We start from the raw sequence: 16,052 nt of genomic DNA on the forward strand, positions 1-16,052 counted from the left end.
TTAGGCTACTTAACGCCGAAACCCCAGCTGCAGCCTTGTTCGCTGCTGCTTTGTATTGCTCAAAAAAGCTCATTTTTGAGTCAAGACTCGATTATCGTCTCGCCGAACGATATGGGATGCAAGGTTGAAACCCTGAGTAGCCATCCATCCGCTTACCCGTCGCATCAGTAGGCCGAGTATGCTTTGCGCCTGTTCGACAGTGCGTCCAGCAACAAGCGTCATCACATCATCTGCATAGCCCCCAGGCGCGTCTCTTCTTACATGTCGAATTTAAGTGGACTATCGTAGGTAGTGTTCCAGAAGTCCGGCCCTAGGATGGATCCCTGTGCTACCCCCGACGTGACCTCCATCCTCCACTGACCCTCTAGCGATTCATAGAGCAGAAAGTGGTTCTTAAGGTAGTCCCTCAATATCTGTAAGAGATAGTTCGGCACGTGGAAAGTTTTGTCTAGTGTGCCTAGAATGTCTTTTCATCTTACGGAATTAAAGGCGTTTCTATCGTTAAGCATTACGAGGAGCACCACCCGTCACGTACGGCGACTATGTGCCTCCGCTCGTCGAACGGTATCCACGACTTACATGACAGCATCAACTGTGGATCTCCCTGCCCTAAAACCAAACTGCTGGAGAGATAAATCTCTGACAGCGCCTATCGCTTCAGCACGTCTATTTCTGATGAGCTTTGCAGCTCGGGGTTGCCTTTCTCTTTGTTGATCAACGCAGGCCTCGCCACTTTCCAACATGCAGGAAAAATGCCCTCTTTCAGGCAAGCGTTGAATGGGCCGAGCAGTAGGTCTGGCCGGTGTTGGAATACCAGTATGTACACCTTGTCTGGAATTCCATCGGGTCCTGGCGCATTCTTGCTTTTCGAAGAGAGGACTGTCTGTTTCAACTCTTTTATAGAGAAGAGTGGACAGTCCTCCGCGCTTTCCACGCCGAGGTCATCATCCCATACGGGGTGCGCAGAGAATAGTGCCTTTACAATGCGGTCCATGTGCTCGGCCTTAAGTGAACAGGCTTTTTCGGGTTAACAGTTTGTAATCGAGTCTCCACGGGTCTCCATTCACCTCGTCGACCAGATCCTGCCAACAGCGAGCTTTGCATTTGTCTATTGCGCTGCGGAATTCATAACTGAATTTACGACAGTGTCGGCTGCAGCGTCACGGCCCCGAGGAGTACACTCCAGCGCGGCCCCATCTGTTTCAAGAGTTTCGACAAACCGCCCGGTGCTCACTTTCGCAACGTTCAATAAAGAGCGCCGGGATGGCGCACACCGAGAGTTTGTGTCCACCATTTCGAAGTATCAAAAAATCGAAATATCAATGTATTGATATTCGCTTGCCGAGTAGTTTTCCAGAACTCACCTCTCGTCCACCAGTGACAAAAGTGATTCCAACGGGAGGGTTACATCTGCAATGCTTTCCACATAGCCCAGGCGCCAGAACTCTAGAGTGGATCCAATGTTTAGAACTACCAGTCCTGTTCTCGCCGCGATTTCCAGAATTCATTTCCCTCTGGAGTCTGTGTGAAGCATGCCCCATTCAAGTGCGCTGGCATTGAAGTCACCCTCGACCAGGATCCGCTCATCTGTGCCTAAGATACCGTCCTCCAAAGCATCAAGCCTGCGCCGAAAGTCCGGTATCGTCGTCTCATTTGGCGTAAGATACACACTAAAAAACGTTATTCCTGAACATCGAATCCAGACAAAGTCATCCCCCTCGGCCTTGGCTAAGAATCCTAAGGAGGGTACCGTCCCGAACCCAGATGACAGCGGTACCTGATATGTCAGGGTGCCATGAAACTGGGTCCTTGTTTTGGTACTGCTCACTGATGAGTACTAAATCAGCTTTGGTTTCCACAGCGAACTGCGCTAGCAACTCGTGAGCGGTTGCACTCCGGTGTATATTGATTTTTAGGATGCGAATCATGTTGACCACATCCTAGCTCTTTCCAATTCTGCTCTGAAGACTGGAAATTCCTGCCTGCAAAAATGGCACTGTTTCGATAATTTTCGAGGATGCTGCCGACCATCGCATTTGCGCACTCCTCCGGTTAACCTCGATGTGCAGCACCTCATCAGCACTACCGGCTCTCCAATTTTCTCAAAAGTGCGTCCACTTTCACACCAGAAACTTGGTGTAGCCTAAAAAGAGTTTGAAGATTTGATGAAACAGGGAATCTGCCGACCAACCAATAGCTGTTGGTCCTCTTCACTTCATTTAGTCCCTATGCCAAACGGCGAGTGGTGACCATGTGGAGATTATAAGCGCGTGACAGTTCCAGACTGATATTCCATTCCAGTCATCCATGATTTTGTGCAATCGCTAACGAACTGCCGTGCTTTTACGACCTTGGATTTAGCCAAGACGTACCACCAAATCCCTGTCGCTCACGAACAAATTCCGAAAACGGCTATTTGCACACCTCGGACTCGGCTTATGCAACGCTGCGCAGACTTTCCAGAGGTTCAACCACTCTGTCTTACGAAACTTAAACTTTTGTTTCGTCTACATGGATGATGTTTTGGTCGCTTCCTCTTCCAAATCTCAACATTTGGAACATTTCGAGTGCATTTTTCAACGTGTCCTTGAGACCGGACTTGTTCTAAACGTTGAGAAATGCAGATTCTTCCAGAGGCAGGTAAAATTTCTCGGTCACTTGATAACCCCTGACGGTATCCAACTTGACCCAGCCAAGGTTGAAACTATAAAAAGTTTCCCTACCAATCAGGGTAAAAGATCTATGAAGGTTCTTGGGCATGTTAAACTTCTATCGTCATTTCTTGCCCAAGGCCGTTCATCGCCAAGCGATCCTGAACGCCTACTTGTCTCGGCCCAAAACTAAAGACTCCCGCGAGGTTGCTTGGTGTGCTGAGGGTGTCAAATAATAGCTTGTTTATGCAACACTGCTGGCATTTCCTCAGCCAGATGCGCCCCTACCTGTGTTCGTCGTCTTTTAAAAACAGTTCAACCCAGGTTAACTCAACTACTGCGCCTACCATCGTGAGCTAATCGTCGCATACCTCACCATAAAATACTTTCGTTTCTCCTTTGAGGGGAGGTGTTCACAGACCACAAGCCCCTTACTTTCACATTTAGACAAAAGCCCGACAAAGCGCCCGCTCGTCAACTTAGGATCTAGAGTTATATCAGCCAGTTTACTTCTGATATCCAACACATGTCTGGAAAAGACAATGTTGTTGCAGACTCTTTGTCTCGAATCTCGGATCTCATAGTACCCGCCGCGGTCGATTATACGCCAATCGCCGAGGCACAAAAAGACGACGCACAGCTTTAGAGCCTGAAGGCAAACTCCAAATACAAATTAAAGGAGTTTCCTATTTTCGGCTCAAACTGATATTTACTCTGAGAGACTTCAGATAAGAAACCCAGGCCATTCATTCCGGCCGATTTCGGGAGGGAAGAATTTAAAGCATTACACAATCTTGCACGCTGGCATCAGGACGACGAACCGGTCAGTCACTGATAAATATTCTGGCCGCCCATGAACAAAAACGTAAACTCTTGGGCCAGACAGTGCATAGCGTGCCAGGAGTGCAAGGTCAACAAGCACGTTCGAAAGAAAGTAGGTGTATTTCCTAGGCTAACCAAGCGCTTTCACCATTCATCTCAACATCATCGGCTCTTTGCGAGACTCGCACGGATTCAAGTATTGCCTCACAACCATCGACAGGCATGAAGCAATACCTCTGTCTGACTTGACGGCACAATCATGCACCGAGGCCCTCTGTCGAGAGTGAATTCCGCGTTTTGTGTACCAGCCGTTATCATCACGGACCAGGAGATGAAATTCGAATCTACACTTTTCGCGGAGTTAGGTAAGTTCCTGGGCTTCAAACGGCATAGGACTACTACATACCGTCCACAGTCCAATGGTATGCTAGAACGTTGGCACCGCCATCGATGGCTGGGGTATTATTCGAGACCTAATTGAAATGTAACCATTTTGACGGACAGCCAAGCGGCCATTGAGGTTTTACCCAGTGGACCTCTTTCAGGCTAGTGGGACAGGGCAGGGAAGCGCTGAATAGCCTGGGCAGCACGCTTAAAGTCACCCCCCTGTGAATTCCAAGTAGGAACATAGGGGAGAGTGAGCGGGCTAGCGGCCTGACAGTTCCTTGGTGGGCAATTTCATTCCTGTTATGTTTTTTAATGCCACCTTAATGCTTTTAATTAAATCCAACGATTACGATTTTCACTTTTTAAGGTTTTGTGTCTGTCCGTCTGTCTGTCATACGGATCTTTCTCGGAAGCCGTTGTAGCAATTGACGCTAAATTTGATGGAAAGGTGGGAACTGTGAACGCTCACGCATACAGTTAATTACATGATTCTAGGTCCAACTTAAGGGGGAGGTCTCCTTATATGCAAAAGGGGGGGTGTAAATTTTTTTCCGTTGGAAAGGGGGGAATGGAAATTTCAATGGGAAAAGGGAGGGGGAGGAGATTCTCTTTAGAGTCCTGCCTTCATTGTCTTTCCGAGGCATCTACACGGTTGAATCTTGGAACGTGTAAATTTTACACGATACTTTGGATTTGTCAGAATTCTGGAAAACAACTACACTTGTCCCATTTTCAATGAAATTTTGCCATTGATTCTATGTTACTTCATATCGCGAATGAGGTACGCGCGCACCTGTTTATGTTATATAGATTTGCCCATTCTATTTATATTTTCTCCAGTTGGCGATAAAATTCGTTACAATAACAACGTTTGGCGTATTTATAAACAATCTAGTATCTGCCAACGTACATACGAGTATGTGTAGCGAAACAGAATCATCTAAATTTATGCTCCGCCGCTGCCATGATTTTAATTGAGCCTTCCTTGGCGAAAGTAGATCAAGCGTTCTTCGCTATTTTCATTCCGTGTTTTCATTTATTCTTTTTTCTTTCTCCCTTTTGTGTTGAATGTTGACATCATTGTTTTTGAATTAAGTATATCTGCACTTGCTATAAGGAACGTATGATTCGTTATCTATCGCTTATCGATGCCATTTTGCGCCTTGGAAATATATTTTATTGAGTATCTTTTTAATTCACTTTGAATTGGCTCTTATTTTCATATTTTCATTCGTGTCATAATTTTCTAATTCAAATCGTTAGAGGATAGAGTAGTTACCTCTTACACTGCGATATTGTCTTCAGCAAACTGATCGACAAAAGCCGGTTCGTACCCCTTCAAACCCATCGGAGTCCAGTGTACATTGTCTCGAAAACAAATAGAATTCTTAAAACATATGAATATAAAAGAGCTTCATATATTCACATGATAGTGTCTTTGGGACGTGAGGAAAATTGAAATGAATGCGGGACCAGAAAAAAATCCGGTCTGAAGTCCATAGTAACACAAGAAAACAAAGAGTTACTTCACATATTTTCGTAGTTTTTCCATCTACACTAAACACTCGCATTATATTCAAATAGAAAGGAAAACTTATCAGTAAATGGCCATATTCCCATTTAATGCCATTCTCGATAGTATTATGTGTTTTTCAATCTTACTTACAGACACGACAAAGCCGCTTGCCATCGCCTCTATCAGCATTTAAATGTCAATGAATTGATGCTATTGTCGCAATGAAAAGATTCCTTTCAATCTTGCAATTGCATTTGCTGCACCCATTGACTGAACAGCTACTTAATTCGAATAAATATTTTAAATGAATGCGACGATTTGTGGGAAGTATCGCTTCGAGTAGTTTTAGTTGATACTTTTAGCCAAGGGCTTCCAATTGGGGGTTTTAATTTTTTCCCGAACTTGAAATAAAACTGAAATTTCAAATAACTGAATTGAACAGAATATTTCCTATTTGAATATTGAATAGTTAACTAGGCTCGAATAGTTAGGGGTTTAAAAAAATGCGAATTGAGGCTCGGATATCTGGTGATGACTATGGCAAATTGCGCTCTCTTGACTTGGGAGCCGGTTGTTGACAAGATCTTGACTGCATGATTCTGGTACAGGTTAATTTATGGTTGCCAATCAGCCCTTGGTGGGATATAGAGCGTCAATCACACCTACGCGGTTGCCTGAAATGCCCTTCAGCTCCCCCCACGACTCCTTCACTGTTCTGCGCCTAGTGCTGTTGGGCCCACTTGCCGGCCATCTTAGGGAAGTGGAATCCATTGGATTGCGTAGCCCCCAATGTAATTGTCGCCCTTCCTTAATGTGTGACCCATCCACTGCCACTTTTGTCTTCGACAGCGCACTCCGATAATACAACGCATACATGTGTTGACGAAGGCTTGGAGTTTTTGACTAACAACGGGATTCACTTTGCATTTGCTACTCCCATATAGCAACACAAAAGGAACACTAGCACAGATCAGTCTCAGCTTGATCTTGGTGTTGCGATAATTGCGTTTCCCGATTTTATATAGGCACCGTCGGCAGAAACCACGCTTTCTAGATATACAAATTGATCGATGCCTTCGATATGCTTCCTATTAATGCAGATAGGGAGAGTGCGATGACCTGTCAGACTGAGAAGCTTAGTTTTTTATGTTTATCTTCAGTCCAACTCTACTTGCCTCTCTTTCCAAACCCAGAGTCATTTGGCCAAGGGTCATAACCCGGTGAGAGAGCAAAAAGATGTCATCTGCGTAGTCCAAGTATTTGAAGAAAAATGTCATTCAATTCCTCCACGTCCTCCGGATAAGATAACATGAAAAAAAAGAAATAATATCGGTGGCAGGATGCAAACCTGGCGAACTTCGCTTTGGATCTCAAAATCCATCTCCATTCACACTTCGAGGCCTTGATCCATCCATATGGATTGTTGCGCCAACGATTATTAATATTATTATATGACACTCTGATAATGGCTATTAGTTTCTCCGGAATGCCCTCATGCGTTGAGCACTCCAGATACTCTCTCTGTTCACGCTATCGAAATAATAATCGTTGGCACAACAATCCATATTGGATCAGGGCCTTGAAGTGCGTTAGAACACTTCATTCAAGATCGTAACACCTAAGTACATTGTAGGAGGCAATGTGTTCAGTATGGCGCTCGCCCGAGATTATTACCCTGATTTGACTCGGGTACTCATTCACAGCTGAGCCGACTGGTATCCGACGTCAAATCACGATACAAATCACACTGTCATCAGTGAGATTCGAACCGCGGCCTTTCTTACGACAGCCTTGTGCTCTAACCACGCAGCTATCCGGACACACTCTGGGTTTTCTTCATTGTCGAATAAATCTTTCGCCTTTTACGCTATCGAAAGCTTTCTCGAAATCGATTAAGAGCAGGAGCAGCGAAGATCTAAACTCCGCGCACTGTTCCAAAATGATACGCACGGTGTCGATGTGGTCAATGCAAGAGGATCCGGAAAGGAAACCAGCCTGCTCTCTGTCGACCAAGCATTTGAGATGTTGTTTGATACATTCCAGGTTTATTTTTGCTAATATCTTTGCGACCCCTCCAGTTGCCACTCTCAAAATTTTGACGATCATCCCCTTCTTCCACTCTCTGCGGAAGGTCTCAGATTCCCAAGATTTCCGGACGAGCAAAAGTAGCAGATTTGCAGAAACTGCAAATGCAGCGGTAAATAATTCTGCGGGGAGACAATCAAGCCCAGCGGGTTTACTCCATTTGAATGTATTGATGGCCGAAATGACTCCTCTTCTGCTTGGAAGAGACGTCCGTATCCGCATGTTATGGTGTCTAATCATTTCATCCACAAGAAGAAGAATCTCACCGGATATGATACCGTTAAGAATCATGGTAAAGTGTTCTGTCCACCTCTTCAATCCAGGTCTTGTGAATGAGAAGTCGACCGTTAACGTCTTTCACAGGACCATCCAAAGATTTGCGACCACTTTCGTAATGCGGTATACATTGCGATCTGCGGCATTTTCCACTTCCCTGATCAGAGCAATAGTAAATTCTCTCTTGTTACAGCGTACACTACGCTAAACTTGTCGAGGTTTCGCCCGGTTCCCGAGTTAGAGCGCGTCACGCCCGTCATCGCTCGCAATGGTCAATAGATCCTTCAAACCCTTCCGTTCATCGATCCCCTTCAGGCCGACGACCTGTGTAGAAAAAAGTATTTTTTATGGCGGACTAATCACCATCATCAGCTCATCATCAGCGTCACATCTAGGCCTGCCTTAATTAGGAACTCCAGACATCTCGGTTTTGCGCCGAGGTCCACCAATTCGATTTCCCTAAAAGCTACCTGAGGTCCTGGCTTACGCCATCGCTCCATTTCAGGCAGGGTCTGCCTCGTCTCGTTTTTCTACCATAGATATTGCTCTTATAGACTTTTCCGGTGGAATCATCCTCATCCATACAGATTAAGTGACCCGCCCACCGAAACCTATTTAGCCGGATGTTACCCACAACCTGACGGTTATGGCATCGCTCATAGATTTTGTCGTTCTATAGGCTACGGAATCGTCCATCTTTATGTAGGGGGCCAAAAATTCTTCGGAGGATTCTTCTCTCGAACGCGGCCAAGAGTTCCCAATTTTTCTTGCTAAGTACCCAAGTTTCCGAGGAATACATGAGGACTGGCAAGATAATTGTCTTGCACAGTAAGAGCGTTGACCCTATGATGAGACGTTTCGAGCGGAACAGTTTTTGTAATCTGGAATAGGCTCTGTTGGCTGCCAACAACCGTACACGGATTTCATCATCGTAGCTGTTATCGGTTGTGATTTTCGACCCAGGAGAAATTATCAACGGTCTCAAAATTGTAGTCTCCTATCTTTATTCTTCTTGATTGATCAGTGCGATTTGATGTTGTTGGTTGGTTGGTTTTCGGTGCTGACGTTACGGAAACGCTTTCTTGACCTAGGGAATACACCTACTTACTTCCTAGCATTTCTAGTGACCTTTCAGTTTTGGTATGCGATGTGCTCTCTGAACCAACAATTCACGTCCTTCTTCATGGACGGCAGAAATGCTGAATGCCAGAGTGTGTAAAATGGTGTGCCGAGCGAAAGACTTCTTTATGGAAAGCGGCCAGATTATATGTCCTAGGTCCCTTTTAGAAGATCTCGCAACAGAGAAAGAAAGGTGAACCGAAAATGAGGAACTCCTTGAACGTGCATATGGAGCCCGACTTCAGGCTCTGAAGAACTCCTTCATCTTTCCGAGCCACAGCTATTGCCGAAAAATGAACTACGACGGAGATGTTGATCTCTGGGATTCGAGAGAAAGCGGCGACGGCTAAGTTATCTTTATCGGACACATGTCCGAAGGAAACTGGCTTATGAAGGTTAGGTGCCGAAGTTGGTGAGGGAGTGCTTTGTTGGGCTTGTGAATGTGAACGGCCTGCCTTTAAAGGAAAACTGGTAGTATTTGATTCTCTGATACGCGGCGATCGTAAGTGCTGTAGTTCAGTTGAGCGGAATTTAACCACTTCGAGAAGAAATTGAGGTATCGACTAACACGACTAAGAGAGTGTCAAAAGTGTAGCGTCTACCAGGTGCTGCTTGGCGGTCTCAAACGCCTGAAAGGCTTCTGGAGACCTCAACCTCCCACGATTCCTTGGTTTTGATCCAGACAGGAAGGTGTTAATGGGGACTTCTGGTCAGCGGCTTTTAGTAGGAAATGACGATAGTAGTTTACCATGCCTAAGAACTTCTGGGGTCTGTTATCGTTTTAGGCAATGGAAAGCTTGCGATCGCATGTACCCCGTCTGGGTCGGGGTGTGTGCCGTCAGGGGTTAAATTTCACCTGCGGTTGGAGGAATTTGGATTTTTCAATGTTGAGTGCTGGGCCAATGGTCAAGCGACATGCAGTTTCCCTCAGATGCTGAATGAACAAACATTTTTCGATAGCGAACTTGTTAGCCTTCATTACTATAATTTCCTGATCCATTTCGCATCAAACTTGTTTTGAGGGCCAAAAACACATAATATCTATCTGATTGTAAATAACGGGACTATCTTCACGTATTCATTCTCTTTTTTGTGAAGTCCTTTAAAAAATTGATTAAGTTAGCGTCTCCAGTTGACTCATTTTGTTTGGATTCCCCTGGAAATGATCTGAAGGCCCAAATCATAAATAATATTATGACTGGAGTTTCAAACATTGATGGAATTTCCGTACTCATCCTTCAATCACGAAGTTCTCCCCTCCTAAGTACGATACATTATTCACCCTCCCATTTTACATCAGCCCCTAAAAGCGCTTCATTATAAGCAATTTCTGTACTACAACTCATCCGGTTATTTCGTCACTTGCAGAATTGTTGGTAACAATCATTGCGGAAACTTCTTTATGAATAATAAACAAGAAAGTAAAAATACAAGCAAAATGTTTTTCTTTCAATTTACTGAAGACTTTTCCTCTTTACAAGGGAAATTTCAGAAACCCATTACGGCTTGTAAGGGGTACTCACGCGAGTTTTAGTGATGCTGATGTTGTTAGCGTAACGTAGTCGCTACTTGCTCTCATTTTAACGTGATTTTTCATTGTTATTCGCTAAATTGATTAAATCATGTCTAATTGAAGCAAACGAGATACGGTGAAGGCTTGAACCGTAGAAACAAAAAAGTAAAGCGCTATAAGTTGGCTCAAACATTGATTGAAGGTGTTACTTTTAGCATTAAAATATAAATAGAATAGTTCGAAGTTTCTTGGAGAGTGTGATATCTAATCGTATATGTTTTCTCTGGGATTATCTTCGTAATTCGGGGGTTACTTCCTTCCTATGAAAACATTTTGTTATCAAACCTAAGTGGCGTAAGACTTCGCATGGTCAATTTTCTCATTTTGTGGCTCTTATAAATTTGAGTCCCCTCAAGTGTGAAGGGGAGTAGTATGTACCCCACATTAAAGGTTGTAGCAACCGTGGATTGGACTGGACTCTTTCATGTACTTTCAATTTTTGGTCAGAAGCAATACCAACTAAACTTGTTATATATTAACTTAATAGTGCTATAGTTGAGTTCGTTGAACCTCAGCCTCTCGATGTCATTGCCCGTGTTCGAGTTACGATCGTTATAAATATCTGTGTTTGGCTCATTACATATTCCTTTTGTTCGTACCCTAAGGTGTAAAAATTCTGAAAATACATGTCCGTCTCAGCTCAACTCCTTCAGCAGCTCGTTCTGTGTTTCTACGGTTGAGGAGGAAACCGTAAGCTAATTTCCCTGCAACCTCAGCATTTCTGACACTGTATTCTCCGGACTCAGTGGTTGATTAAAATTCCTTCTTTCACGAACCTTCCCAAGTGGAGTATCGTTATGCCACTCCATTCAGACCAATTTGGCGACTTATCCTGTTCAAAATAATGAAAATATCCTGTAACAATTACCATATCCCGTGAGGAACTGGGTAATGTAATAGTTGGGTTCCCCTTATTTCCGCTGAAGATATATACTAATATGTGTCCAGCGACCCTTCGTAGACTCGTCGCAACTGCGTTGCCAGAGATCATACGACTCTGACTTTGACGCATCTCTGCGTTCTGTGTGCCATTCAATTGGTCTTACATGATACAGCGCACTCATTCCTTTCGACAAAATTTCGACTGGGATCATGCACACCAGCATCTGTACTGCCTCATCTGATGCGCTTCTAAAAGCGCTGCGAACCCTCGAAGCCATCAGCCGATAAACTAGCTGCTATAACACACGATATATGCTGGCCAATGTTATTTAGAATGTGCCAAAATGTGCTGGTTTTTGCTTATCGGATGGAAGTGGTCATTTAGATGACACTGCATTCAAAACTAATTTGAAATAAATGGTTTTGAATCATCATCATCATCAACGGCGCAACAACCGGTATCCGGGCTAGGCCTGTCTTAATAAGTAACTCCAGACATCCCGGTTTTGCGCCGAGGTCCACCAATTCGATATCCCTAAAACCTGTCTGGCGTCCTGACCTACGCCATCGCTCCATCTTAGGCAGGGTCTGCCTCGTCTTCTTTTTCTACCATAGATATTGCCCTTATAGACTTTCCGGGTGGGATCATCCTCATCCATACGAATTAAGTGACCCGCCCACCGTAACCTATTGAATAGTCTCCATAAATCTTGTCAATGTCAGAGTTATTCAATATTGATATACAAAAAGTCCAGATGGATGGTATACCTTGTATATTCTTATATTTTCAAGGCGTGGTTTAGCTTTCTTCGCGCATCATTGATACATTCCTCAATATTAATTCTGAGTTTGTATCCCCCTCGATGCTTGCGGGACACGTTCTGTCATACTAGTCACATACTTTTGCTTTGGATCTGTTATTGCTTTCTTTAGTACAATAGATGCAGTATCCAAATAAACCAAATGGGATCATGCCTGCTGCAACCGAAGCTGATTCGTTAGATATGTCATCCAGTGGTAAATGGAATTTATCTTTTTTTCGTTGTATGCAACAGTATGGATCGTACCACTGTAGCTCTGAGTAACCTCCAACTATGATTCAACCTATCGACTCCTCCTCGCTCCTGTGATTCTTGAAAATAACGGCGATGTCAAAACAAAGATTGCTGCCCCATAGGACTTTACTGCTCTTACTTGCGACAAAGATTATAGAAACACTTATTATTACCATCACGTTTTTCGTTGCTATCAACAGGTAGATGTTGCGTCTCGTGGCTTCTTATGTTTTTTGGTAAATGTACCAATTGCGGCGGATCAGTTTAAAATTTTTATTTTGAATGCCATCTAAATCTTGGACTTTTTTGTCATTGATCTTTCACCGCTGTTCGATTTCGGCAGTTTTCGTAATGCGTGACAAGGATAATTATTTTTTCGAGAAGTTGCGGAAAGGATATCACCACAGTTAACCTGTCCTTTGTTCTGGTAACTCTTTAATTATTACCTGGCGCTTATAACAATTATTCTCGCTGCTTCGTGTGGTCTTTTTAAAGTTTTCTCGTATCCATCCTCTCCTTTCACATTATTGTGTCGCCCTCTGAGTCGCCTTAGACGAAAGCATACGGTTCGCAGCACTACAATTTCGCTATTCCACTCCCACTTGGGTCATCTACTGGAGAGTACTTGCCTTCTATGAATTTTGATATTGCGAGCTTTCATGACTCACCGGTTGATTTCAATGACTCTTTCCATGTGCCCTGGGAGTTCAAGTGCCCATTCATACGTCAATCGTTAGAATGACTAATATTAACGAGCTGAAGTTCGAATTGTTCTCTCAGATTTAGCAGCCAGCGACTATCATTTATTTCCTTCCTTCATCTTCGTGCCCGGTGAAATTACAAACAATTATAGTAATATACTATTATTAACTTTATTTGAACAGATATCGGTATGGAAGGTATTTCGGAGCCCAGGCACCATATAGTGAGTGGCAGCCTCCTGATTTTTTTCAGATTTTTGGGTTGGGTAGTTTCTGAGAATGGCCCCCTTAAAGAAATGACCACTTTCAACCCCCCGCACTCCCCACCTTTCCAACAAGTATCAAAAATAAGACCGGTTTTGAAAAGTACTAACCGAGACCTTTAATTTGATACCCCACATGGCTATATTTGACGAAAAAGCATGCTATATAACTCCCCCCCCCCTTAAATTCAACGTAAAAGGATGTAACTCACTGTATGTGTGCGTTCACAGTTCCTACCTTTGTACCAAATTTGGTGTCGATCGCTATAACCGTCTCCAAGAAAAATGCGTATGACGGACAGACAGGCAGAGAGACGGACAAACAGACAGACAAACAGTAAACCGATTTTAGTAAGGTTTTATGTTTACACAAAACCTTAAAAATGAACGGGTTCTTATTAAAACCCGACGAAATACGCTTTAATTTCGGATCGGACGAAATTTAAAGTAACTTCCACTTGTTTGACCCACGGAGCGCTCTTTTCGGGCTGCGAACCACTTCGGTCACGCTGCTCCCAGGGCAGAGGTGAGACAACGTCTGATGAGTCTCTCTGCCCTGGTATGAAATCGTAAGCTGTCTTTCATTTTTGGTCAATTTTAATGTTATGTACGCAATTACAACTGTAAAACAACGAAGATATTGAATCACATCGGCGAAAATTTTGTTCCTACATTCTTACTTTGCCCTTCAGAAATCATTTTTTGAGGAGCAAATGTCGCAGATGTTCAAGCTGGTTAAGATTTACGATTGGGGAAGCATAAAGAGTCACCGTCGGACATTGTACAATAACCACTTTCTTGTCGAAAAGGAAGTGTACTTGAGGTTGATGTCCTACTGGAAGACAAAGGGTTGTTCTATGGCTAAGCTAGTGTTTTGTTATAAATTGAAACACAGCACATTAAAGTATACTTCCTTTTTCTCATCTAGTCAATAAATACCAGTCTATTCACTTCAGTCGCTTTGAAGCCCTAATTTAACTGATTCCCGCATGTATGTCGCCAATTTTTAGGACGGTTTTAGCCTAGCTGCAAAGCCCAAACATTCTGGATTTACTTTTGCCAGATCACAGAACCGGATACCAAAAGTCTAAGATTTTTATAGCACGCTCTTTCACAAAAGCAGGCTGTTTTCTGGGTTATTTTCGGAGCTGAACGGTTTTCTTTTGGCCGGGCGACTATGAAATTTCGCTATCCAAAATACTCTGCGTACACTTTAAAAGCAAACCGATCCGCCCGTCCTTGTCACGACATTATCCACCAAAAAGGGCACACTAGTGAACAACTGTCTGTGACATATTTCAAATGAAAAATTTGGTCGGCCCACAGATCTGTCATCCGTATGCTATTGAATCGGAAGTGGTAGTAAATAGGTCACACATTAAGAAGAGGCGAGAATTCCATTGCTGGGTACACCATACAATGGAACCCATTTTTCCAAGATGGCCGCCTTAAGAGCACTTGGTGCAGAACAGTGCAGGAGGAGTACGGCATGTCGGGACGTCCTGAGGCGAGCTGATGCATAGGTATGATTGATGTGCTATACCTCGCCAAGGGGGTAAATGGCGACCACATAAACCTTGTACTCGTCTTCTGCGTCGGCACCATTGGGTTGCCTTGTATAAAAGCATCTACTGGGGAGAAGAAATATAATAGGTAGGTGATGTAATATCACAAAAGTGATGTCACCTTAAAGTGTAATATCACATTACGGCGGCCATAGTTGTTTGCTATCTAAGCCGTTGCTTGCGAATCTATTGTACGAGAAGTTATAGTTGCCTGTTCTTTTGGCTGGCTTTCCGCTTCCTTTGAACTGGCTTTGGGTTAGATTTCGAGTGCGTGGTGTGTTTTCTGGATGCAATCTGGGAGTTGCTCTCCAATATATTTCCACTATTAAAGATTCGCATGTACTTGTTATGAACAAATGCTATAAAATTCGAGTCTAGTCCTATTTTTTTCAGATATTAGAATTTTCTTATCGCTCCACAACTCGAGGCACCTTCACATTTTTATCAAACGTTATGATTTCAAGACAATCCTTTTCTTCTTTATTTCCTAAGATTCGAAGATGAGTCTCAGAGATTCAAAACCGTTGCGCTCCTCTCTCATAATTTTTTGGCACCGTTTTCTGTTAGGGAAATTATTATCCTTTCCTAGAGTTAATACTACGAAGCCTCATAATCAAAAAGATATTTTCGTATAAACGGTTTTCTTTTTTTGGGAGTAGGGTAGGTGAATGCGTTTACACACAAAGTGTTGGACTCCCGCAACAGCGCGCTGGCGGACTACCAACTACCGTTTGAAACATTACTTCAGGCTAGCCCTCTCGCTCTCCCGGCTTTGGGAGCCTTCAAGTCTGGGGATTCCTTTCACCAACGGGATGGGAGGGGAGGAAGGGAGTTGTTTTTAGTTCAGGGAACCCCTTACCGTCCGATCCTTCCGCCGGTCGAGTTCAATCTTCTTCGCAATAAGAACCCGAACATAATACGCAATACGATTCCAGCTGCCAGCGCTCTTCAGCATCTCTCTGACAATGTTGTGTGAAGAGAGCTCCCCTGTCTCTGCATAAAGCTGCTGGCGAAGGCCATCCCACCTCTCGCAAGAGAAAAAGGTGTGTTCAGTGTCGTCCTGTGCAGGTAAGACTGAAAACCTCCGTGCCCACTTAGAAGTTGGGTAAGGAAGTAATCAATCTCACCGTGCGTTCTGTTCAACCACGGGTCTAATT

General features: G+C 43.8%; 1 protein-coding gene across 5 annotated transcripts in view; it reads left to right on the top strand.

The window, feature by feature from the left end:
- LOC119660540 (F-BAR domain only protein 2) overlaps positions 1–16,052 on the top strand; it is a 73,495-nt gene that overhangs the window by 2,533 nt on the left and 54,910 nt on the right. The window lies entirely within an intron of this gene.

This window comes from Hermetia illucens, chromosome 6 (genome assembly GCF_905115235.1).
Source record: "Hermetia illucens chromosome 6, iHerIll2.2.curated.20191125, whole genome shotgun sequence".
Classification (NCBI taxonomy): domain Eukaryota; kingdom Metazoa; phylum Arthropoda; class Insecta; order Diptera; family Stratiomyidae; genus Hermetia; species Hermetia illucens.